General features: G+C 36.6%; 1 protein-coding gene across 1 annotated transcript in view; it reads right to left on the bottom strand.

Moving 5' to 3' along the window:
• Window positions 1–7,039: 7,039 nt before the first annotated feature.
• The window catches only part of LOC136844409 (sodium-coupled monocarboxylate transporter 1-like), an 85,287-nt gene continuing 65,074 nt past the window's right edge, over window positions 7,040–27,252 (bottom strand). Inside the window, exon 13 of the mRNA XM_067113569.1 lies at window positions 7,040–13,311. The gene's annotated coding sequence lies outside the window, so the exon portion shown is untranslated. The remainder of the gene's footprint in view (window positions 13,312–27,252) is intronic.

Raw genomic sequence — 27,252 nt, 5'->3', positions numbered from 1 at the left:
TGACATTTTTGAAAAGAGGAAAAGTATTCAGTTTTGCAAACTGAACACTAGCTTAACAAAAGCTGCTTTGTATAAAAAGCACACCAAATTTTTTATTTGATGCATAGCAATCTTTTTATATCAGTTAAAAATTGTTTTAATAAATTAAAGAAAGTGCTGCAATACATTGCAAATTTTGAATCATATTGACTTTCTTATCTATATTAGGAATTTGTTTCCAAAATGAGAGCTTATCAAAATATATTTATCATACAAAAAACATTTTTGTTTGCCAACTTTCTGTAGCAATCATTTTGTTACTTTTGATGTTAGAAAGCCCCTTAAAATATGAAAGTATATTTAAAGGTACCTCTCCTGAACTAAACTGACTTTGGTGAGATAAAAACGTTTTAACTAAGATTAAAATATTTAGGACACCATATCAGAGATTTTGCACACTGAAAAGTAGTAACTTGTGTTAATATTTGTGTTAGGAAGCTAATTGTTTTCAAAATGACAGCTTGTTAAAGGAATTATAATAAAGCAAACAGAGGTAAATTTGTTAAAATCCTATGGAGGCTTCAAGGCATTTCAAAAAGTTGCATGAAAAATCATGGAGACTTTAAACAATAATTTTGTTATTTTTTATGTTAGGAAGCTAATTCTTTTTTAAATGATAGCTTATTAAAAGATGCTGATTATACAATAAACAGATTCTATAATCTTAAAAACCTCTTGAAAGTAGAGAATCATTTTAAAAAATATTGAAACTTCAGACGGCAGTTATTTTACTATTTTCGAAATTAAAAGTTTTTTCTTAAATGAAAGCACATTCATAGGCATTTACCATGCACTAAAATTGACTTTGGTGCAGTGGAAAACATGATGAGTGACATCCATTAATTTTAATCACTGAATAATAAATGTACTGAAGTGTGATTCATGTACTCAGCCAATGCAGAAGTTCATCATTCTTTTTCCTGTATTGCTTTTATATATTCAGCACTCATTTCCATCTTTCTCTCAGCCTTAAAACCAATCTTATGCAGTTTCTACCTAAGAAAATTCTCCTTATCACATCCACTACTCATCAGAGAACTAATTTACAATGTACAGAATATGTAAAAATGGTAAAAAACTTTATTTTAGAGGAGAATCATAGCACAGTTCTAGGAAGAACAGAGGCAAAGAGGCAGAATAAGGTGATTTAATTTAATGAAATTTAGGCTGTCAAGCCAAGCACTAGGGTGCTTGTAGCCATTCAGGGAGTTGGAGTGGTTGACAGCAAGAGAAAGAGATCCAACAAATAAAGGAGAAGTACAAGGATCTAAAGGTTGAACTGGGAGAAAACTTTAAAGTTGCACTGAGAAGTAATAGTTACAGAGGTTGAAACAGCAAGACTGAAGAAAGGAAGCAGGAATAGAAGTAAAGTCGAAGTGCACTGACTATAGCCCGCTACAGGGTAGAGCAAGGGGAGAAGGCAAGCGTGTTCTAAACATGCTGCGCTATGATTGGCTACAGGCACAGGAAAACTGGTGAGCAATGGCTAGGCCTTCAATACCCTCCTGTATCTTTATCCTCACACCCATGCTGAGGGAGATGGCTTTGTGCTTTGTTTTGCTTCCTGGAATTATGGAATTATATAAACATGAGATATTTTTTGTAAGGATTTTTTTTTTTTACAATAATTTCAGTCAGTATATGAAGTAAACAGGTTTGAATCTGTTAAAGTAAGGATTAAGATAATGGTACAGTACATGGAAAAAAAACATAAACCACCTGGGATGATGCTTGGCTTTGTTTTGCATCTGAGTGCCTCAGATCATCTACAATATTTTAAGGGTTGTGTATATTAGAAAATTTGTAAAGTAATCCCCCCACACAATGGGAAAAAGTATGTAGGTTTTCTGCAACTAATGGAAAACAAAGTCATACATAGATATAAAATGCCATTCATAGCATAAGCAGGCTTTACACTGAAATTTGGAGTTAATAAGATTGAAATGTTCAAACACCCTGTTACTAGAGATATATACGTATTAAGGAATATGGCAGTCAAGGTAGTTCCTTGTTTTGCTTTTTTTAATTCAAGTTATTTTTTAGCTTTGAAGACTGAGAGAAAAAAGCTCCTGATGTGTTATTTTTGAGTGTCAATATTTGGAAGCCTTGCCAGGGATTTACTTATTACACAGTAAAATTTAGTAATTAAATGTAAAAACAAAACAAAATCACAGATAGCTATTACTTTTACAGTATTTTATTTAGTTCTATCATTGTATTAGTTATTTTCATGCCTTATCCATAGAAGATAAAGAAATAAAAAGCATTTCCTTTGACAATTTGATCAATTTAATAGGTTACCAAGCTGGAAGTGTTCAAATACAGTACTGCATGTGAGTACCAAGCAAATATGTGAATTTTAGGCAAATATTGCCATGTACATTTTAAATTTCATTAATCTGTATCATCAGTACTAATATGAATGGCAGATTAGATTAAACAATATGGTTCTATATCTTGAAAACAACCCACAGATTTGGTTTACACTTTGCATTGGAATCTGGCAACACATTTACGGATTCCTTAAACTGAGAATAGTGTAGTACTTGAAGTTGGGGTTACCTGGTTGGCAAGGCTCAATAAGCATATATATTCTTATCCTTTTTAAATGTCAAACACAAGTGTCTGTGATTCCCTGTTTTTTTTTTTTCATCTCAAGATGTACTGTCCTTTCTGTGATTCCAAATATACAATTAAGATTCACTATCTTCTCTGATTTGCAATATGCTTCCAAGATTCACAGTTTTTCTTGCATTTACAGAATTATCAAGACTTGCAGTTCTTATGCAATTCACAGTATATATACTAGTACAGTATACTAATTTTATGATACTGTGTAGTTCTAACAATCGTTTCCTTCAGTTTATTCTTATACTGTACTATCTTACCATCATTGACACAAGGAAGACTATGAACATCTAATTTTTTCTGCCTTTTAGTTCTTTTAGAGTTCGTTCCCTTATATGATACCCAACAGATTATAATGCTTTTGATTGTCTATAATCTATCTTTGAGAATTCTAGTCTCATGATTTTATGATCACCATCATTCAGAAATGTGATTTTTATATAAATGCATATTGCTTATGAGAACAGTACTAGATCTAGGATAGATATCTCATGAAGATCACCTAACATGACTTGGGTGAGAGGATGTAGTGGTAATGATTTTATTAATATCATATATATCTATATATTACATATGTTTATGAATATATTATACACAGTAATATACATATTGTCATATGATGTATGAATATAAACACTTAGGATATTTATATAGAACTTCAACTTTGCTAAATATTCCATACCTGATAGGTTCCATGAAACAAAGTCTAAAAGTGTATGAGAGATAGAACAGAATTTAATGATATAGATTTGATAATATCAAAGTATTGCATATCTCCAATCTAAATATAAATAGAATCTAATATTAAACATATTTTTCTATTGTTCATATTTAGATTAAAATACAATGATGATTAATTTTCTATCGATCACTATCTAACCTAGAGGTAATGATAATTTAGCTTGTTATTAATGGTGAAAATTTTGACAGTAGATTAAAGTGGATAAGAAGGTTGTGGAACAGCACCATAAATTTCGACAGTAGATTAAAGTGGATAAGAAGGTTGTGGAACAGCACCATTCCAACTGGATCTGGGTTCAGTACATGCACCCTTTTCCTTGTTGCTGGCATATACAGTAAATGCATGACTTATCAAAATTTTCATTTTGATTATTGTCAACATAAGTACATATTCTGTCTTTTATTGTGGAAGACCAACATTTTATAAAGCATCACTCAGTGGTCTGGTTAAACAGTATTCTATTACAGTAATACACAGCTTTATAAGAAAACTATGTTAACACATTTCATCATTCATTTATTACACAGCATGCGTTGATGCTGGAGTAGGAGGTTTTCGATTGGTGAAAGGAATGACAAGGTATATGGAATTGCAAGTTCCCAGCTTTGTTATAGAAAAAATCATAAACACTTGAAATTTACATTCTCATTCAATTTTTAAAGTTCTGCAAAATGCAAAATAGCAAATAGTGTTATCCCTAGATCAATTTCAAGAATGTGCTGGATTATAGCAAAGAATTATGCAATCTAAAAAATTGAAAAAGGCATACAACAAAAATCTGCTAACACCACAGATTTTACAGCATGTCAAAAAGGACTACAGTAGTATATATAAAAAACAAACCTGAATTGAAAATGTAGTGGTGCACCACCCTTTATACCAGTATGTTACAATAATGATTTATGTACAACAGTTATGTATTGAAAAAATAATATATCATTCAACATCAAAAGAAGATGCAGTACAGTAATTTATAACTTGTGGTGCAATAAAAATATAGCCCCTGTTACCTTAAAAAAGAATACACCCATCGGTTTAGTACATTATATTGGTTCATTAGCATCTTCATTATCCATAATAACCTCATCATTCACAGTTCATTAACTTCTTGCCATTAAGTCTATTTATTTCTAGCTTTCATGGATGTGGTCACTTTTACAGGACATGTAACAATCACACAAACTAATTCAGTAATTAATGCATGGGTCTGTGGGCTTACTAAATCATGGAGTGTTGTATACACATTTATAGCAAAAGTAAAGTTTGCTCATTTTACCTTTCTAGTGCATGTCAATATGACTATCATCACATTTACACTTATACAATGCAGTTTTTACCACATATATAGTAACATTTATTGCTATATTTAATGCTGTTTCTCTTATCACCCTGATTCTAAAATCATCTTAGTTTATTTTAGGCTCGTATCTCTAGGAAACATTAAACTAATCAGTCAGATTGAGTGGTTTTATGTTCATTCCAAATTATATATTTGACATTTTGTAAATTTTATAAAAGTTAGATTATATCTTGATGGCTAAAAAAGTGCTCCAGATTCAAAGTTAAATTTTAGAACCTCCATAGAAAATGCTGTTTAAATTATTGTATTTTCATTTGAATGCAAGTGTTTATACTTTTGAGGAAATTTAAGATACAGTACTAATACAGATTAAATCTGGGAATGACTGTGCTATCAGTAATAGGATATTGCTCTGTAGATCAAGTCTTCTCAGTGAAGAATCTTGATATCAGGCAATGGCTCTTCCATGGCAATTGCATCCAGGAAGCTGAAGAGACATAAAATGTGATGTTATATTAGGATAGTATTGTTTGTTATGTTTCTTGCATATTTGTTTTATTGAACATCATACATTGGAGTTTTGACAGTTATGACCTAAATACAGATATGACCATGGTTGGCAGTTTTGCAGAAATTCCACTTGCAAGCAGATTATACATTTGACTCTCTCTCAGCAGTCTCTTACATTTAAATTTTAACTGAGTAACAATAGCACATACAGTACTTGTAGGAAAGTACAGGTATTTTATTGTGTCTTCTGTGGAAGATAACACATTACATCACCAAACAGTATTAACTATATGTATACAGTGTATATAAATCATTTTACTGATAAATGACTGTTATTTCAATATGCAGTGCAAATTTGTACTTCCCCTTCCCCTCTGCCTTATCTGCTATACATATAAGGATTATGTGAATGTATTAAATACACGGTCACCTGAACTAAAGAGCATTACCTTTCTTTTTATTATCATATTAAATAACCAGTAACTTAGTCATTACTTATAAATATAACTTAAAAATATGATTTTGTACACTGCTTTTATTGTCACTTGCCTTTCTCCAACCAAAAGGAATGAGAGTCCATTTAGCAGGCAGTACGTCATGCAGTGAGGTATCATTCTTTCTTTAATGTCTTGAATAGTTGCTTTAAATTATTTTAAGTAAAAAAATTGCCTTGTGTATTAGCTTTCTGATTTTGTATACTACTTTCACTGTAGAAATATGATTGTATTCACGCAAAGGTCACTTTGTAAATTTAGTTTTGCACAGTAAAGGTGGGCTTGTATGCATTTACATATACAACATTTCTACTACAGGACTAATCTCCATTTCTTATTAAATGTTTCCAAGTTACCAGAATAGTGACTTGTGTGATTAGTGTAACTCTACTGTAATCAATCATATTTCCATGTTGTGATTTATATTTATTCTCATCTTTCGTATTCCCACCCTATGAGGTGAAATAGAGGGTCAAAGTATGTATATTTCTACTGTAGAAACATTCATAAAAATCCAGTTAACCAAGGTAATGATACAGTTTTCCTTGTCCATCTGTGTCAATAGGATAAAATATACTGTACTGCAGTTGAGATCATTACTTTCAAATACTTGAAACATTTTATCATCCATATCAATTCAAACATATCAGATTTATTCTATAATTCCTATTCCATTATAAATTTCTGCTGTGTACTATGTATTTTCAGTACAATTTATATTACAGTATATTTTATGTACAGTATATACTGTATATATTTATTTATTTATTTATTTTATTTACTTTCATAATTTTTCATCTACATATTGCTTTACAGATTTCATAGATCCTGTGTAATCAGGGCTTTTATTTTTAATGCATACAATGCACTGTCTTGAATCTCAACTGCAGTATTCCAGTGGAAGTCTTTCTCTTCACATACTTTTGTACAGCTATGTAAATATTTTTTATGGTAGATTTGACATTAGACAAGATTTGAACCCCAGTATGTATGGAATTTGGAATTTCTACTGTTAGAAATGTTTAGATGGGCTCTATTGTTTTTTTAAGAAATAATACTAGTAATTTATGAAAGCATTTCTAGTGTCAGTAAAGAACACAGATCTGTACTGGAAATCATTCATACAAACTTTTATTACATAGAGGAATAAATTAATGAGAAGGGAAACAAATAACAAATAGAAGTGTTTTGGAGAATTGATGCAATTTAAAAAGGATTACATCATAGTGTGTTAAAGTTTCCACTTCAATGTTTTTTTGGTGGAAGGAAACTTTGCAAATATATTGTCACACCATGCTACAGTTTAAGGATATTCAGAAAAAAATGTTTTCATGTCAACATTTTATTTTATAGCCTAGGCACTTTTACAAGGTGACATGATAAAGATTGAGTTAAAAGACTGGCATCTCTGTTTGAACAGTAGCTTTATGAAGAAGTGATTGAAGATACACAAAATGCACTGTACTTACATTGCTATTTTTGTTTCCCAAGTATGGTTTCAGGAATAAACAAATATCTCTTACTGTAAATCTGGAAGAGGATGTCTGAACTATGAAATATTTAGCTATTATATTATAGTATATATGTGAACCAATTATAATCCTTAATGTTAGCTAACATTAAGTTCCATTCACTACAGATAAGAGAAACTAATACCAGCAAATTCACGTTACAAGCAATTTTGCTAGTTTTACCGATATAAAAGCATGACTATTAATTTATAGCATATCATTTCTTGAACGAAACCGTAACCTTTTGTTAGACTGATGGTACTGTACCAACACTTAATTATATGGCAATGGTCTTCCAGATGTCCTTGATATAGTGTAAAATTTTACTGGACAGTAAGTATAGACCAGCATTTTTAAAAGCAATGAGGAAGCCACACATTACTTGATAAATTACAGCAAATAGTTTAGGTATGCAGAATTGGTTACTATATAATTAAAATATGAAAGTATTGTTACAAGATGGGAAATTATATATACTGTATACACCAAAGTTCCCAATGAGGATACAGTATTGACAAAATAATGCTGTTGATATTTTATTAATTTAATTGGTAATGATTATTGAAAACCAAAAATACAGAAAAGTAAAATATTACACAGTAGATAGATAAAACAGTAAGGGCCACATTCATGCACTCAAATAATGTGATAATGGTAAATGGAACAAAGTATGAAGAAGAAAAATGTTTACAATTTTTTACAATTCTTTGTTATTCTACTTGGCTTGAAATACGTAGATAGAGCATAGTTCATGATATAAGCATTATTTCTGCATGGAACTGTTGTGTGTCTTTTACGGTCTACATGTCAAAGCAACAGCCATCTCTGACTTTATGTTAAGCAATTGAGCTGCGATATGAAAATATATTTTCCAATTTAGAGTCCAAAATTGTTCTTCCGTAACTACTTGAAAATCGATTAGCCTACTAGCTCAAATGCTCTCCTTTTCTCTGTTCTCCTAATAATCTGTTTGTAGATTGGTTTTAGCTATGAATGAGTTTTTTAGCCAATTTTCAACAACTTTTATGGGAACTTCCCTCTATAACTCGAGCTATCAGCCTAGTATCGATGTTAACCTAGTTTCTGCAATAATGTTTTTGAAATGATTAGGTGCAGACTCTAATGAAAATGAAAACACAGCTACATTGTGATAATGTTGATTCTTCTTATTCCATATTATAAACAACCTCAGTAATGGTAGTTGTGACAGTAGAGAAGTTAGATCTTTGTTGTTTAATTTTTCTTATTTCTAGCCCCATATCAAAAGCCAAATAAAGGTATTGTGACATGACAATCTAAATGTTGCCACATCTTATGTAGGAAGTAGTGTCATACTTAGGAGTAATTTCAAATTTCCAAGTGATTTCCAACTTTAAGGGGATTATTCTGGACCTTTACAGAGGATTCCAGTTTATGACCTAGTTACAATCAAGCAATGTTATTCGAGGGTACGGTGGATATTGCTTGAAGTCGTTTCAGGGGGTTCTTCCCACATGAAGACAGAAAGGAATCTTGAGACATCAAAATCCTCTTCAGGCTTTCCATACCAAGCAATTTGTGAGTTTATTTCAATCAGTTTAGTTATTCAATCGTGTTAGCTAGATTTTGAAGTTTTTTTTTTTATCTTGCAAGATTTAAGAGTTTATATATATGAAATATACAAAATATATATATATATACATGAATCTACCAAGGAGTAGTGAAGTAGGGCAATATTTTTCTGACAGTGTAAAGTTTAGAGGTGAAGTAGGACTTTATATATTTAAATATATACACATATAAATGTTTGTAAGTATGTACCAGTATGTGTGATGCTTTAATATATAAGAAAACATTTATTTCCTCAATAGAGGCCAAATAGAATAAGACTGATTGTAGAATTTCTTTGAGTATTACAAATGGCCTGTATCATACGTATTTTAGAATACATCTCATTTTAATACTGTATTTGTATAAACATTTTATGCAGCATTTGAAAGACAAGGGAACACTTCATTTGCATTGTACTGGATTTGTACAAATTTTTAAATGTAAAATCAAGGTACCATCAAATTAAACTGCTTTAAGAGTAGGAAAATTGTGGTACAGTACTTATGTCATAATTCATAGTTTGTTTTATATTAATTATGAATACTAATTATTATTTTAATATCATTTGGCTTTTAAAGGTTGTATACAATGTGAAATTACTCTGGTCATAATTCCAAAATTTTTATGAGTATCAATAAATCTGAATGGATTGAAGTATGGGCAAGCAAAAAACTTTTGTTTTGTGAGCAGTTTGTTAACTAACAAAAGAATTCTTTTCAGCGTAATTTACCAAGTGTTGCATATTGCACAGTTTGAAATTACTTTAAAAGTGCTCTACTATATATTATTTCTCATCCAGTGATATAGTGTAGACACCATGTGTGTGAATCATCATATGCATTGTTATATAAGGCATATGTACTTATTTTCTTATCAAAATCTGCTTCATAACTTATTTCTATTTTAAAAGCTAGACTTGAAAGTACACTCTAGATGTTTGAATGTGGTGCAATGATCTGCTAGTTTCTGTCTAGTCAAGTCCATGATAGTTTTGAAACACTGATGAAACTAGCTCTATTGATCTTTCATTTTAACTGAATACCTAATATAGTAGCAAATGTCATTGGTCATCCTTGTTGTAGTTAAATTTTTATAGTCTAAAATGTAAATATTCCAAAATTTGCCATGATGCACTGATAATACCTTTTGTAAAATGGTATTTTGTTTAACATGAAAGTTCATAATGTGTACATGAAACACTTCCTCCTTCTCAACTATTCAGGTCCCCATTTCATTTTGAAATCCTTCTTATAGGTGTTGTTTTTGATGTTATAAATAGGGACTGGCTAGTCATAAATTAACAGAATGGGTGGTTTTGCAGAATGTTGTGCATTTTTAGAATTACGTTGCTGATCTTGTCCTTGACCCTTGCGTCAATAGAAGGTCACGTTAACTTGATAAAATATGTATGATGCTGTGAATACCCAACTCACTCATTTTATTATATGTATACTTACATACAATATATGTATGAATATTATATGTACACATTGTATATGCACACATTACAGTATGTACTATGCATGTGTTTGTATGTATTTAGTGTAATGTGCATTTGACTAAATATAATATATATGCATATATTTATGTAAGCAAGTATGTGTGCATATATATTTATTGTATTGAAAAGACTTCCTGCAAATCTTATTGATATGAAAACCTCCTGTAATTAATACTAGGATTTGTGGGAGTTACTGTTTGCATTACATATTGCTGCACCTGATCTCGGTAGGTTCTGTTAAGTCCAAAAGTTACATGGCGGAGTGGCTTCCACTATTATATTTTTCAGTTACTGATAGACACTTGTATTTAACATTTAAACTAGTAGTATTGGGTACATGAATGTTGAGTGTTCTTTTATTATCTTGGCTGTGGACTGTTGATGAAATCCTGAACAGAACTGGGGTACAAATATGTCACTGAAATGATTATTGTCAAATTCTTGAACACAAGAATATGCTAGTAAAAACATATGAAGACCCTGGGTTACTTCCATTACAAAAAAGTCAGTTTGAGAAAATATGGATTCCAAAAATTATTCCACTACAGACCAAAAGCAATTCCACAAAACTAGATCAGTAACAAATCCGTCAGTCAACTGGGTTCCTTTAATGCAAGCATCTCGGTCAGATGGAAATTATGAGCATGTTGACTAACAGTTGTCAGGATTGAGTTTGTGTAATCTTAAACTGAGAATGATTGGTTTCAAAAATGTGTATCATATGAAATTTTGAATTTATCTGGAGAAAAAATTGTGAACATTTTTAGATAAAAGGTAATTTCTTACATCCATATAGTTGTCTCTGGAACTGTCACCATTTGTCTATTTTAAAAGGACTGTATAGTAGTCTGTATTTAAAAAAAAGTAGGGACACTCATTTGTTACAATTATTTTTATCTAAAAATGCCAGATTGTTTAATTACACTAGGGTTGGTGCAACATTGTGCCATCAGCCATTGCAATTATTAATATTTTATTGACATGTAAATCATACGATCATTACAATTTCCAAAAAGGCTGTGTGCTTAAATTCAAAATGTTGAAAAATCTTGAATGTACTAACTGTCCTTGTCTGCATCATATCATATTCCCATGTGGCCAAACTTTTGGGGTCACAATTAATAGGTACCACTATAATTTAGCTGAAGCATGCAGTTTTATTTTTACTAGACATTTATTTCTCAGTTGATCTAGATGAAAGTGATATTTTGTCAGTACAGAACCTTACAATGCATCTCTGTATGTATGTATGTACACTCTACTGTATCAATGAAGGAAGTTTATTTTTTCATTTGGCACTTGTTAAGTTGTTTCCATAAGGAAGAATATTTGGAGCTTATCCCTCTTTTGAAGGCTAATATTCTCAATCTAAAACTAACAGGGTATATTAACCAGCCATCAAAATTTGTATGATCCTAATTTCATAGGTATCTTGTCATAAATTGTGGTGGTTAACTTTGCACACACACTTTCTCACTTGTTCAAGCAAACTTTTAGGTTAATTATGTCCATCCTGACATTACATATTATGTTCTACCAAGTGACAACTGCAACTGATGGTAATTTTCTTACTGAATTAACTAAATATTGTGCACAAAGGTTTTCAATAGCCACATTTAGTACAGTACTGTTTTTAGAATGATTCACTGCATTTAAGTTTTAGATTATTCATTCAGTAATGGCATGAGCTTGAGAAACCATATTAGGAAGGGGAATGAAAAAATCCTAGATTGATTTTTGCTTAAGATGGAAACTCTTTTCAAACTGCCTCAATGGCATCTGCTTATTTTAGGGACTAAGATTGGTCTCGCAGCTTCCTTTTCCAGATGTAACAAGATCTTAATTTTGTTGAGTTTACTGTTATTCATGTTTGAAATATGCTTATTTCTTGTTGAGTTTACTGTTATTCGTGTTTGAAATGTGCTCACTTCTTGTTGGCACAGTTCTTGATATCATCAGTAGTAGTCCTCCTCTCCATCATCCCTATCACTAACAGAGATGCTGATGCAAATGTAGCCTTTGTCTTTGCTGCCCACTTTCTTGTCTGCTTTCTGGAAAAAAAAGCCAGCAGTCTATTTTGTCTCTATTTGAAGCAGTTTCCACCTCTTACTTGATGGTTTTGTGCAATTCCTTTTCCCAAAGTACTGTACTTGAAGGCTGTAATGAAAAATCTCCTTGGATCTTATGTTACCTATCTTTTTCAAGGTTAACTGGTAGAAACTTGTAAAGCATACCTAGTTTTTTGCCACACTGCATCTCTAGGATCCTGAACTTAATAAGAAATAACTAAACCAAACCCTTTTAATAAGAAATAACTAAACCAAACCCAAGAAAAGGTTCATAAATATTTTCTTCAAGCTTCCAAGCCCAAATGACATAGGATGCAATTCAAAGATTAAATCCACTTTTATTCCATCATGCTAGTCAATCACCTTCAGCTTGAATAATTCTTTAATATGCCAAAGAACCTCAACCCCTCCTCTTGACTGCATACTAAACGAGCTTTTCCATCTTCAGGGGCTACCTTTTCCTTTGTGGATGAAGAAAAGAGGTTATATTGAGGGTTAGAAAGACACCCCTCCCCCCCGAAAGTGCACAAACTTTTTTTTGGAGGGTGGGGAAAACATAGGGAGGACAATTCTTCAGTTCTATTAAGCTCATGTTGGCTCTGGTGCAACAAAGATTACTTTCTATCAAGAATAATGAATCTTGGTAGCAACTGCTTCTAGTTGTATTCATTTTCCTACCTGGCCTTACTTGGCCTTCTGTTTTTGTCATCCTTCAAGATTGAAAATCTACTAGATGCCCCTCCCTTTAATATCCGTGAGTCTCACTTGACCAGTTGTACGAGCATAAGGAGGGACAACCGGATCAAATCTATTGATCTATCTGTATGCTGTATATATCGAGAAAATGGAAACTTTTCATAAACTTCTTTAACTGACCTGGCTTATTCTTCTTGACGTGGCAAGGTCATCTTATTTCCTTTCTTGTACCTTGAAAGGAAGGAAGTGAGTAAATATTTCACACCTACAAAATCCTCCCTCACCTCTTCATAAACAAACAATAAGCAAAGCTAAGTTCTTGCAATGCAAGAAGCTCATATAGTATTTTGCCACCAGTTCTGAGGCATTCTTCTCAAAGTTTATCACATTACCTTACAGTGAAGGGCCCTAACTGAATCCTACAGTAACTGACAGTGAAATGCCAGACTTGCATACCTAAGAACTTGAAACTTGGCAGTCTGGTTAAAATATCTTGGTAGTAATTATGTAATTGGTAGTAATTATGTAATGTCTGAGATATGATGATGGCTAATTACTCTTTAAACATTTCCAAGTAGCATTAGCAATGATCAGAATGACTGCAAGTTACATACAGTGCACACTGGTTTTAAAAAATTACCATGTCTGATAATGCTTCATTCAGACCCGCAGCTGAAGTCACCCTCTACCTCTCCACATATAACTGATCAATGGAATCCTTGAGATTCTCCGTCTCTTTTTTGCTAATGGTAATCACATAACAGGAATCTAGACTAGTCAACATAATAATGGGAGACAAGGTGTTTGTTCCTATGGGATACAACCATCACCTTTTGGTAACATGGTGGCGAGATGATGGGAAGCTGGGGATACCCCTCACTCACCCAAGGTCGCTGTTCAAATTGTCTTTGACCGATTACCTCCCAATAATGCAATATCTATGCTTCTTCTTATACTATATCCTTTTTTACAGTAGTATCTAATGACCCTTTGTTCTTTTTGCTTCCTTATGAAGAACAAAACATGACCAACACCAGTGAGGGACTTGGGCAACCATGTGGTCACTTCTTGTCCCCCCCTCCCTACCAGACCCACAAAAGTACTACTACTTATTTTTTATGGGTAAAGATTGCACTGCTTCTTTCCCCTGTGACATATGGCTTCGTGGTCCTCTCCCCAGTGGCGAGAGTTTGTTAATAGGAGAAAAGGTGACGAGACATTTGCTAGCTTCTTCAGGAGGTAATACTCCACCAGTGAAACTGCCAAACCCTTCCAGCTATTTTCTACCACTGAATTCCATTCGTCTCTTCCTCATACTAACCCTCTTTAGAAGATGATTAGCTATCCCAAATGTGAGAGACTCTTCCATAATGTTTCATCAAAGGAGGAGGAAAAAAAAAAGTGACACTTGCGAGTTGTGGTCTGTTATAGTATCTGCAGAAATCTGGAGTGCTCTTAAGACTCTAGGTAGTCCATCTTTGGCTAAATTACTCAACCTGGTAGAAAAGATGGACAAGACTTCATCTGACGTGTCTGCCTGCTGCTGTTTCTCCAGCCCCTGTGGCTTATTCATCTACTGCAAAGGAAGAGGTTCCTCATTTTGCAGGTTTTCTTCCAGGAGTTGACCCTCTAGCAGGTGTTTTGATGTTACCAAAGCCAGTTTCAACCAGCTTTTTGGTGTAGAAAATGAGCAAGACATACCAGGGAAAATAGCAGAAACATTCTTGTCATTCTCCCTCCCCATAATTAACTTTGAGCTCAAATTTGTCCTCCTCTTTGTCTTTGGACAACTTACTTCCCTCAAACAGGTAGAGAGAAGAAGAAAGGGAAGTCTTAAGCCTTGCATGAGAATAGTCCAGAATGATTTCACCTCTGCACTCTTCCTCACTGCAAGAGAAGGAAGGTGCAAAATCACCAGCGCATGATTGCCATACACTCTAGCAGGGCTGTCACCTCTGTGAATGCCCATCCTCCCTGTGCACTCTTGGGCTCTTTGCTCTGTGTATGTGGCCTCCAGACTAGTCACATTCTAGCGACAGTTCAGGTTCTTCCTCACACTCTCCTTAGGAGAGACATAGAGGGGAACCAGCACCACCCTCTTGCCCACCCAGCACATGTGCACTGTCCAGAGCATGTGCAGTCTAGCACTCTCACTTGAGGGAGAGGTTTCTTTTGATCTCTTCTACTTCTTGTGTGTGACTCACCATGCATGCAAGAAGCAGTCTTCCTACTCAGATGCAAGAGAGTACAAGAACAGAAGGGCAGCAGGGTCTCTGTTCAGATAACAAAACTGCTGGATCTCTTCTACCTTCGAGAGACTTGCCTGAACGAGTGAGGGAGTGGAAGATTGGTGTGCCCCCATCCCTCTATGCCTGGAAGAGAGACAACAGTTCATGGCTCGGGTTCTTAGGTCCCTCTCCTCATGAACCCCTGCAGTCAAGCTTAAGCAGCACTTCAGAGAGATTATTTCACTCATGTGACCAAGATAGTCTTGGGGAGGTAACCTCAGTTTTGTACCTGCCCACAATTTCATCTACAGAGCTTTCCCTAGGGAATGCCTTAGGAGGCACGACCTTTGGTCAGGATGCAGTGGTCAAGAGTTAGCTCATGGAGTTATGGTTTTGCACCAGTGGAAGTACTGTACTACACACCTGAGAAATGTTGAGGTTACTCTCTGCAATTGGATGCGTCCATCTGCAAATCTGACATACCTTCCCCTGGGGAGAGACTGTTATGGCATCTCTTCAGGCTGTCTCATGGCTCAACAAACACACTGACTTCTTTTGCACAAGAGAGAGAGAGAGGATTATTTACCTATTTTTGAGACAGGTTTCTCCCAAGAGAAACCTCTTCTGAGGAATAGTTTGGTGTAGGGCTTGTCTCTACTCTTTTCTCAGTGTAGAGTAGAAGTAGTAGTTGAGCTTAGGACAGAAGATTACCAAGATTCCAATATCACCCTGTTGTGCCATTCAAGCCTTTATTGGGGCAAAGACATCTGCAAATGAACCTTTGGGCTTGCTGATACCTTCTACATCTAGGATCACAAAGAATCCTGCTCTTCCAAAGCCATTTACTTCTACTTCATCTTTCCAGCCCCTTCTATCCACCCTTCCCCATGTATGTCCAGGAAAGGCAAGAAGGGAGGGTTGCTGGGAGTGATGATCCCCTTCCTCTTCTGCCATAAGAAGGGGGATTGCGAGTCACATTGGACAAAGTGACAACAACAGGGAGAAGAGCCTTGGGCTGTTTTAAGCGGAGAACAAGGTGAATACCCAGGTAAATACCTGAGGTGCTGTTACCAGTCCAAAGCACAAGGCCTTAAACTGAGAGACAGTGTCATTGCACATAGTGCAAGTTTATCAAAAGCATGAAGTTGCCCTCTCTGATGGAGTTTCCATTTTGAAACAAGTCTGTAGGACATTCTCATTCAAAGGGGACTGGTCAGTTACTGGTCTCCAACCTTGGTCACCTTCTCTATGAGTGACAGGTGGCTGTTAAACCCAGTAGACTGACATTCTGCTACTTCCAATGTGTCTTTCTCATTCATTGCTTCCACCTCTGTGACCAAGGCTAGAGATTTCTGCGAATCTGGAGGATAGGTTGGGAAAAGTATTGGTGTGTTTGAGCAGGTAGGACAAGTGTCTTTGAACAGAAGCCTGTATCTGTCCCAAAGGGCTGCACCAGTCTTTCGGGACAGATACAGGCTTCTGTTCAAAGACTCTCATCCTTCCCGCTCAAACGCCAATACTATTCCCAACCTTTCTTCAGATTCAGATGTGAAACTCTGTCCTTGGTGCAAGATGAATAGCAAAGAGAAAGGTGCTCTGGAAATTGCAGATTGCCAGTCTCCAAGGTGTTTTACAGCCACTTCAAACTTGTAGAGAAGGCAACTGACCTCTCCACTTTGAACAAGAATGTCCTACACACTCGTTTCAAGATGGAAACTGTCAGAGAGGGCACTTGCAATATCTGCAATGAGACTTCTGATTCAAGGCCTTGTGCTTTGGACTGGCAACAGCATCTCGGGTGTTTACCTGGGTATTACCTTGGTCTCAGCTTGGGCCTATTCAAAGAGTATTTGTCTACTGCGGCACCTGGACAATTATTTATCCCTAATTTCCTCCGAGAAATGTCCTCTAATTTCCAAGCAGCAGATAAAAGTATCCAGGCATGCTCTAGGATGCAGTAGCATCAGCATTCCCAGTGGGCTCTCATCTGAGCAACCTCTAGGGCAGTAGTGGTACAGTTCTTGGCCCGACAGGAGTTACCAGTTTGGCTCTGGCATATAGTCCTGGGTCGTTTGTCATCACTGTAGAAGCTTGTGCCTCATGGGTGAAGTCTCCCACATTTGCTTCAGTGGCAACTGAAGCAACGCTGGTCTGCTTTCCGAGACCCCTCTTCATAACTTGTGCCCTCCGGGTTGGAAAGTAAGCGAGGACCTGTAACGGTTGCCAGAGACATACTTCTCTTAACCATAGCTCCATTGAGCTCCCTCCTCCAGAAATGCTTCTGTTTACAGATGCATCAAAGGAGGGGTGAGGCACTCATTTGAGAGGAGTGTTTCAGGTGTGTAGATGGACAAACCTCATCTGCACATCAACATTTAGCATTGCGATCCAGTAACGTGAAGAGACACTCAGTAGTGTTGATGAGCAGCAGCATATCACTTTTATAGCCTGTCAACAAACAAGTGGGACAATGTCTTGAACCTTGTGTCCATTGGTATTGCAGACACACAAATGGACAACTCTCCAAGCCATAAGAAGATCACCAGGGTCAGCAATTAGGTACAGAGTGGTTTCTAAAGCCCAGAGTAGCCAGGAAACTGTTCAAGATATGGGTTCCCATGGGCAGTGAAGGAGAATGCATTCCAACATCCCTTGGACAATCTAGATATGCACTTATATGCATTCCCTTCCTGTCAATTAATTTCACAGGGTGACCAACAGTGTGTTTGTTACCCTTGGTCTTCAGATGATTCTGGTTGCTGCATACCAAGTGTTACACTGATCTGCTAGCAAACTTAGTGGAGGCACAGAGGGAGCTGGCCCTATGGCCCACTCCCAAGTCAACCCACGTACACAGGTTCTTATAGGCAGTTCATTCTCTGTCCTTTGTGCATGGAGGTTATCCAGGATACCCTGCAATACTGAGATGTTTGGGGACCTCCGTTGTTCCTCCCTGAATATGTACAAGGAAAGTAGGCCATCTTCTGTGATTGGTTTCACAAAAGAGATCTCTTTCTGGTCAGTGGGTCTGTTCAGGAGATCGCAGACATCCTAATCTACCACAGTAATAGGCTACCACCCAGCCTTGTCTTGGTCTACAAATTGAAGGAGTTGGATCTCACCGCTTCGGAAAAGGAGTTATGCATGTTGATGGGAACTGTGATTACTCTTGTTTACTTTGAGAACTCCAGCCCTGGAGTGGGATGTCTTGTTAGTGTTATGAAGCCTTACTATGCCCCCCTTTGAGCCTCTGTGCATGCTTCGGACAGAGATCTAACACTTTAGACTGTTTCTCAGCCTTGGTCTCAGCAAGGAGGATGGTGAAGTTACATGGCCTGTCCTATCTCACTTGACCCTCGGAGGGATGGGGATCTCTCTTTTTCCTTCTTTCCTGAGTTTGCAGTACTCAGAAGCCATCTGCTTTAGACAAGAGATTTGGGAATTTCTTTATCTCCTCCCTTTGAGACTTCATTGCCTGGTCCACACCATAAAGTGCTACCTGAAAAGGACCTGCTTCTTGCAGCCAGAGTGTAGGAAGCTTTTTGTTAGTGCAGGTTGGCATTTGAACAAAGTGTCCAGGAACACCCTTTCTTTCTAGCTTTGTAAGGTAATTAAGCATGGCTATGACACTCCTGCAATAGAAGTTGGCCTCCCACCTCACCTGACAACACACAGATAAGGAGTGCACTCGTCCCTCGCTTTTTGGAAGAACTTTTCAGTGTTTTAGGTAGAGGGCAGGGGTTTTGTTTAGCCAGATTACCTCTACCCGAGGGATACCACAAGTCCTTTAGACCTAAGTCCTTTGGTGGCTGCTCAACAAACTATTTATGTAGTCTCCTGAGCCCTGATCATATTCTTTAATATCTCATCTGAGTACCTTTTCTTTCTTACCCTTAAATTTTTGGTTGAACACCCTTAAGGAGAAGGTCAAGTGGAGACATTAGCAGAAGGCAGGAATGAATTTGCTTCTCGCTTAAACATTTGGAGATCAGACAAGTCCACAACTGCATTAGGCACTACCTAAGCCTGTAGAGTAGAGAAGTCTGGAGAAGTGAATCTTAGGTGAATGGACCTTTTTCCTACTAAGAGCAATGTCTTGGTCAAATTACATGCCAGAATCGGATGAGATGCAGGTGAGTGCACAGCAAGTGCTTATTTCAAGTGCAGTTCTAGAATGCATCACCCTTTGTCCTTCCTCTCTTAACAAAGATGAGAGAGGACATGGTAGATATTTTCTTTGATCACATTACGTGCTACTGGCCAGCAGAATCTGCAGCCAAAGGAGAAAGTGAATGGTGACCTAAGGCTAGTGAGGGGTCGCCCCTGTTACCCCGTATCTCCAACTGTTACCTACCTTTCTACTTCTAGTTCAACGACTGCTCTCCAGCTCACACTGAAGGATACTTCTGTATAAGAAAGACTCTGGTTTTTATACCTGGGGAAAAGAATTACTTTTAAGACATATATAACTTAAGAGCAGCTAATGAATTACCAACATCCATATGGAAAAAACTTACCATAGGAGTGTATAGTGGAAAATGCCATAACTAGCGCCTCCACCCCACAACTTATTTCCCATTACAAAGAGTGGCATGCTTTTGATGCCCATTACAAAGAGTGGCATGCTTTTGATGCAAGTCCTACAAATAAAAACTAATTGCTGATGCTCGTCTAATGAATAATTCTGATTTTAACAACATGCATACAGCTTTATAAAACGGTGTGTACCTGAGAAATAATAAAAACTGGCAAGTTTGAGCACGTGGTCAGAGCTGAAGTGCAAAACAAAATAATTGTGCTGGTTATCAGGACCACAGTTTCCAAGCCCAACCCAGGAAAAGTGCTGTGTCCTCTCAATTCTCAAACCTGATGAATTAAGTAGACAGCTATCAGTAATAAGCACTTGAACTTTAACTAGTCCAGTAAGTTGGTCATTTAAAAATGTTTAAATGTCAAGACTGTTCTTCTACTCATATCTCAAAAAAATTTAAAAATTGTTACCTGGAGTTCACCAGCCAAGGCAGTTCAGTAATGGAATTTAAAAATCACTGCTTCAGAATTGTGGTTTACACTTGTAAGGAGTCAACAATTGCTTCTTAACAGGAACCATAAGTGGCTCATTACTTTATGATCAATGACTGTACTAGTAAGTCATGTAAGGTCATCACAAGAATAACCAGTATTTCTTGGATGACCTTTTATCCAGTAGCCTAAATTGCTGACTTTCCTCCTCCTAAACCTCCATTTTACCTGTCCCCCTTTCTTCAGTGTTTATCTGGGAATAAAATTTTTCCCCTGAAAGATAAATTGCATGCTATAGAACGATTGTATTCCCACAGCATGCACCTACCCTGTACAAAGTCAGTCTTAAGGGCACTACTAGTAGTCTGCTCATGCACTTCGAGATGAAAAATAATGCATGGACCTGCTATGTACAGTGTCATATAACCTCTTCTTTCAAGCTAGAGATCTGATAACTAAAGTATATAAATATATATATGTATTGGTCACCAATTGGGGGATCAGAACAGATTTTCTGCATGGGAACTAACTGACTTATTGCCAACATCAATCTCATGCATTTTTTATACACTTCAAAAAATGTCTAGGGAACTTGGAGGATAGCAGACTATTTCTGCCTATGTGGTTGAATCTGTAGCATAAATTTATAATCTCGTAATTTAAACAGATTCTTTGTATTTTTGGAATGGTTGTTGGCGTCTTTATAAAAGAATTATTAAATATATGAAAAAGTACAGTACTGTATATGTAAACACCATGTATATATAAATACTAATGACTTGAGATTTAACAAAAGCATAATTAATGAGGCTGTTAAAAACAAAGTATTGTTGTCTGTTGTTGATAAATTTTATGGAATGTGTAAGAAATTGCAGTATATATCTATTGTTATATGTGAGCATTGCTAGTAAAAATTATCATAAAGTATACTGAGCAGTATTAAAGTTACATGTAATGATGACATTACTGATAAGTAAAAGGTTATCAAATGCTATAGATTTTGACACATAGGCTGCTTCACATACGCTTATAGTACATGCTGATTTTAAGATAATGTGGCAACTGCAGTCTTGTTACAACACACCACTTACATTCCTTATTCACTGTGAATTCTTTTATATTTCTATATGAATACTTCACCAGTGTTTGAAGATTTGTGTAACCCTATTACAGTACATATTAAAGAAAAACATGCTGCAACAGTCAGTGCCACAGTTTTATTCATGAGAATGAAAGTGGGTTTCATTCTTTAAAAATTCTATAAATTATACAAATATGGTCTCAGTCTTCTGTATACAGATCATACAAGGTTTTTCCGACTGTAACTCATGACTGACTGTAAAAAGGAATTTGATATTTTACTGCTATAATGGAAATAAAAAATATGATCCTTAAATGTATTCTGATATTTCCTTTTAATTATGGGGATATTTTGGTTTAAATGTGCATACAGCCATATAAAAAGGCAATGGCACTGGTGACAGGTTAGTTTGTTTCACCTCAATAGTTTGTCTGGCTTTAGGTTAAATTTTGTATCTGGAATGTTTAGTCAGTCACCATCTCTGTGGTACTGGAGATGGTATTAGAAAGGCCAAGTGCTGGAACCTATGGAACCTAGGTCATTCAGCAGTGAAACAGAAATTGGTGGTAAAAATGTTTGAAGGGTGCAATAGGGGGAAACCTTGCGGTTGCATCATGTGTCAACTGTTAGGAAAGAGAATGAAAATGAAGATACAGTGAAATGAATGAAAGGGGTTGCAGCTAAGGGCTGAAGGAACGCTGCAAAGAACCAAAAGCAATACCAACAGTGCATCGCATGAGGTGCACTAATGGCACTACCATCCTACAAGGTGGAGATGGTATCGACAGCATTGTTATAATATGGTACCCAGAGAATCATTCCTTGGCTGACTGCACTGTTATAGATCTACATATCATTAATATTGAAAAGATAGGTATCTGAACCAGTAGAATTGAGTGAAACAGGTAATAGAACCAAATACAAGTACGAAACAGCACATACCTGAAAATCTAGCTATTCACAAGACATTTAATAACAGAAAACAATGTTTTAAAGTACATTACAAAACATGTAAAAGACCATGCAAGTGTAAAAAATTAATGACCAATACTGTATACACCTAAATTACAATTCTGCACAATAAAGTATTTAGCCTATTATATGGTTCAAGTGTTTTGACTCTTTAAACTATAGTATAGTAAAAAATTACATAAATTCATGGAAAAATGTAAGAAGAAAAAAGTTTATAGCTGAAGACAATGAAGATAATACTGTAATATGCAAAAACAATAAGTATTGCAGCTGATATATAACAGTTAAAGTGATAGTTGCTGCTTGATTTATATTTATAAAAATGAACTTAAAATGACTTAAATAACTTGCTGCTGTAAAAAAGGCTGATAATTCTACAAAGAATTAGTCCACACAATAAGGCTTATCAATTCTTCATTATAATCTTCACACAATCTTTTCAATAGTAATCAGAGCTAAAGAGAATTTTATAAAGAGAGTAGCAAAAGAAAGTAAAGATACAAAAACAATTCCATCTCACAACAAAATTAAAGAAGCTACTTTCAGTAAAATGCACATCAAAAGAAAAGGAAAAGGAACCCCTGAACAGTAATCTAATTACATTACGTTTAAGGTAGTTTTGGGGAAACAGATCAACAGCTCCCACTCTTTTGAGCAGAGAAGGAATGGTAATCAAAACTGCTTGTACGGAAAGGTCCCTTAACTAAGAGAAAGAGAAGCATACCAGGTATTCCTGATAGAATCATATCCACTGGACTGCACCATTATTAAGCTGTTGCTACACTCCCACCAACAGAGAAATGGAGTGGAATGAAAAAGCAACCACAAAATACCAAGATTCTTAACTGGAACACTGTACCGTACTATTTTCTGGCATAGGTCAATGAGACAGACACATAATGCATTAGCCCAGGGCCAAGGAAACCAAGAAAAAGATGAGGAAGGAAAAACAAGGAGAGGATTAATCATGAAGGAGCTATATACCAACCTCTTTAGGTGACAGGTTAAGAATCTTTATAGGCCAAATGAGTCAAAAATAACAGAAGTAGGATGAGGGACAAAGTCTAAACTAAGTAACTCCAGGAATGACAATTTCTATTTTGAGTGTGTGAAGAGGTGGGCTACCAGTTGTACATGGCTACTTGATATACAAAGGAACTTGTCCCCCTAAGATTAATATAGGTAAAGTATTAATATCATTAGAATGTTTTACCAATTCTCTATAAAAAAAACATGACATTTTTATAATAAAATAAAGTTTTATATATACTTACCCAGTAATTACATAGCTATTAGTTTCTTTTAAACGGCAGCTCAAAATTTTGAAATTGGGGTCCGCTAGTTTATGGTTATGGTGACATGCCCCGCCCACTTCCACATGTAAGAGAAGGTACAACATAGCAAAGAGCTTCAATTTGTTTATGCCCTTATGTCCAAGTGAGGGAAGGCAGTTGGGCTCCAATTATCTAATTACTGGGTAAGTATATATAAAACTTTATTACAAAAATGTCATTTTTATATAAGTAACTTACCCAGTAATTACATAGCTGATTCCCACATTGAATGGAGGTGGGAATGTTGGACATATCTACCCCAAAACATTATTAATAGTAATGAGTTTGAGAATAGAAATTTGCTAACACTGAATCAGTGTTATTTAACCTTTCCTGATAAGAGAGCTGCTACACTAAGATACTGCCTCTGGTTGGTGCTCATCTTATCCAGTAGAGGCAAGGTGGTAAAGCCTTGAGGGCCTACTAATACAGTGGATGCTTTGTAGCATTGGACTAAATTCTGATGGCTAGCAAAGTACAACAACATGCCCCTGCCCAGGGTGCAGTACCACAGTAAATAGTCACCAAACCTCCAAAAATCAAATTAAAAGCACCAATACCCAACAATAAAACAAAAAGAATGGAGGGTACTCCAAGTACATAGTACTCCCATACTCCCCAAAACTCAACACCCTAGGCAAGGCAAAGAGATTGAAGAAGGACATTTGCTTTCTGCGTTTTCGCCCTAACACCACTCCAGCCACGTAAAAAACGGACCCAGGTACTGCATTAATCGTAAAGTCGTCTCTCGATATCCATTAAATAATATATGCACTTCAAAAGCATTAACTTGTACAATTGGCGGTAAGGGATAGATTTAACTAAACGCCAAAGACTTAGCGACTGCTCTTATCTCGTGGGTTTTATCTTTGAAGATGAGAGAGTCTTCGCTCACCATGGAATGTGCTTCTGAAATCAGATTCCTCAGAAAAATGCCAGGGCATTCTTAGGCAGGGGTCTAGAGGGATATTTCACGGAACACCAAAGGTTTCTTGAAGTACCACAAATGTCCTTCGTTCTGTGAAGATAAAACTTTAAGGGCCCTAACTGGACAGAGAGTTCTTTCTTCTTCAGATGGACCCACTATCTCGGACAAGTTCTTGATCATAATAGAACAAGGCCATGGATTTGATGGTGATTCGTTCTTAGCCAGAAAGTCTAGGGAAAAGGAGCAAACTGCCCTCCCCTGAGAAAATCCTATTTTTCTGTCTAAAGCATGGATTTCACAGGACCTCTTAGCGGTGGCCAAGGCGACCAGAAAAAGTGTCTTTCTAGTTAGATCCCTTAAAGAGATAGATTGCATGGGTTCAAAACATGACTGGAAAGCCACTTAAGGACCACATCTAAGTTCCACGACAGCAAGGTTTCTTTAGGCTTTGCGGTGTCAAAGGGGAGCTTAATCAGGTCGGACAAATCCTGGTTTAACCCGATAAGTCCATTCCTTTATGGTGGAAAACTGAGCTAAACATAGCTCTATATCCTTTAATGGTAGAGATAGAAAGTCCTTTAGTGGAACGTGGAACAGGGAGAAAAGTCAGCTATTTGCTACAGAGGTCTTAGAAGAGGACACATTTTTTTGTCTACACCAGGACTGAAGATGGACCATTTGCCTGGTAGACATTATCTGAAAGTGTCTTCTACACTTCTCAGTGCGTCTGCAGCAGCTCTTGAAAGAATCCTTCTTTTGGGCAATCACTAACAGTTTGACCCTGTTAAGGTCAGAGCGACAGGTTTTGGTGGAACCGACGGAAGTGAGGTTGCCTGAGTTATTGCTTCTGTGGCATATTCTTGGAGATCTGCAAAGAAGTTCTAGTAGGTCTGGAACCACTCTCTTGTTGGCTAGAAGGGGGCTATCAAGATCATGGATGGCTTTTATGAGACCGAATTTGTTGATGAGCTTGCCTCCACTAAACCGAATGGGGGAAAGGCATACAGGTCTTTGTTGGACCAATCCTGTGACATTGCATCGATGCAGCCCATGCCAGGGATCTGGAACTGGTGAGCAGAAGAGAGAGGAAGTCAGTGATTTCTGGAGGATGTGAACAAATCTATCATTGGTTTTCCCCCAAAGCTTCCCACAGATCAGACAAACCAACAGGTCTAATGTCCATTCTGTGGAGAGGACCTGTCTTTGACGACTCAATTTGTCTGCAAGAACGTTGAGTCTTCTAGAATAAAATGCGTTATCACTTGGTTTCATTCTGGTGCAACCGAAGAATGTCCTTGCCATGGTACAGGGAGAAAAAGGTGGGTTCCTCCCTTGTTTCTTGATGTATAGCCAGTGCCATCATGTTGTCTGAATGCACTGCACTGTCCTCCCCCGTATTTCTGGTGGCTTTCTTAGGCCCCAGAAATATCACCTGTAATTCCTTTATGCTGATGTGCCAGTTTATGCTGTTCCTGGGACCAGGTTCCTGAACTTCTTTTAATGAGAAGCTTCCCCCAACCTGGGTTAAGGGCGTCTAGAAAAGCTCTTGGCAAGGATCAGATGAAGAGAATTTCCTTTCTGATAGATCTGAATTCCTCTTAGAAGTCCTTTGATTTCCGTTGTTGTCGGAAGTCAAGACCTAAGTGAGACTTTTTCCCTGTTCCAGCTGGCTCTGAGGGAAGAACTGGAGAGAGTCTCAGTGAGGAGTCTTTCAGAGTAACAATTTTCCATTGGATGAGGGGTACCTAGAAGACTCATCCACTGATCGCGAGCAACAGTTTAGATTTGGAAATTCTTTACACTGTTGGAATGCCTTTCTATTCTCTTGGGACTGGAAAAACCCTAGGTTATCTCTGACAGGCATCAGGGAAGGATTTTTGATTGATAGGTAATTCCTGAGCCAAGAAGAGCCTTTGTCCAGGAATGTGATGCGGCACTGCCACAAGAGAATGCAGTAGCCAGTCATCTGAGATATGGTGAGATCTTTATCCCCATAAAATGCTCAGCCATTTTGCTAGAGGTGTCCAAGAACTCTGATGAACACTTGCGGAGCTGTTAGAGACATCGGCCTGGTTGTAGAATCTCTACTAGCTCTGATGCCTCTTCCTGAACAGGGACTTCACCTCTAGCCAAGAAGTTAGCAGCAAATCTCTTGAGCCTGGAAGTGGCCTGTCAATTCAGCAGGCTTGCAGGTTAAGGAGGAATGTTCAAAGAGGACATTTACCTTGTTAGCCCTCCTTCAGGACAGACCCTATCAAGATTATGCTCATTTTTTTCCTGGGTCTTGCGTTCCCAAAAGTTGTGTGAAGGATCCGCTCTCCTAGGGAATACAGAGGACTATGCTTTCATTTCTTGGTGTAAGACTTTGAAGAGGACTTCTTGATGGAAGCTGACTGGTCGGATATAAGTTCTTTTACCTAATCTAGGATCAAACAGGCAGCTCCAAAATGGAGGAGGTTGCAAAAGACAGACGAAAGATCTGGGAGGAATAGCTGGTGAATCCTGGCGTCTATCTTTGATTGAGTGATTGGTGCAGTGTTCTTTTTTCTGCAAGGTCAGAGATGCGATATTCAGTACAAAAGCCTGTAGAAAAGTTGTCTTCCCAGG

This window comes from Macrobrachium rosenbergii, chromosome 12 (genome assembly GCF_040412425.1).
Source record: "Macrobrachium rosenbergii isolate ZJJX-2024 chromosome 12, ASM4041242v1, whole genome shotgun sequence".
In the NCBI taxonomy this organism is placed as follows: domain Eukaryota; kingdom Metazoa; phylum Arthropoda; class Malacostraca; order Decapoda; family Palaemonidae; genus Macrobrachium; species Macrobrachium rosenbergii.
Note: the sequence above shows the minus strand (reverse complement) of the source record. Positions and strands in the feature narration are given on the sequence as shown.